A 312-nucleotide genomic window follows, 5' to 3' on the forward strand; every position below is an offset into this window, starting at 1 on the left:
ACATTAGTCAAAATTGAGTAATCTTGGGCTCGTTGGAATTAACTTGCCGAGAAGTTCCATTTGACTATAAGTATGTCATATTGAGAATTTGTCAGACCTTTCAATTATGATAGTAAAGCTTCCAAATGTTGTTTTAACTGCTTGATTTGAGTTGGATCAGACCAATTTTAGTACCTCTATTTCCATCTCATCAAGCCGACGTGTTTGACTTTATGTTTGTTGAAATCGAAGTTCTGAATGACTTTTCATTAAAATTTGAATGTTTCTTGTTTAAAATTATCTCGGAATCCGTATAATATATTAAAATTTGTG

The sequence above is a fragment of the Phalaenopsis equestris genome, unplaced genomic scaffold (genome assembly GCF_001263595.1).
Source record: "Phalaenopsis equestris unplaced genomic scaffold, ASM126359v1 Scaffold000002, whole genome shotgun sequence".
NCBI lineage: Eukaryota > Viridiplantae > Streptophyta > Magnoliopsida > Asparagales > Orchidaceae > Phalaenopsis > Phalaenopsis equestris.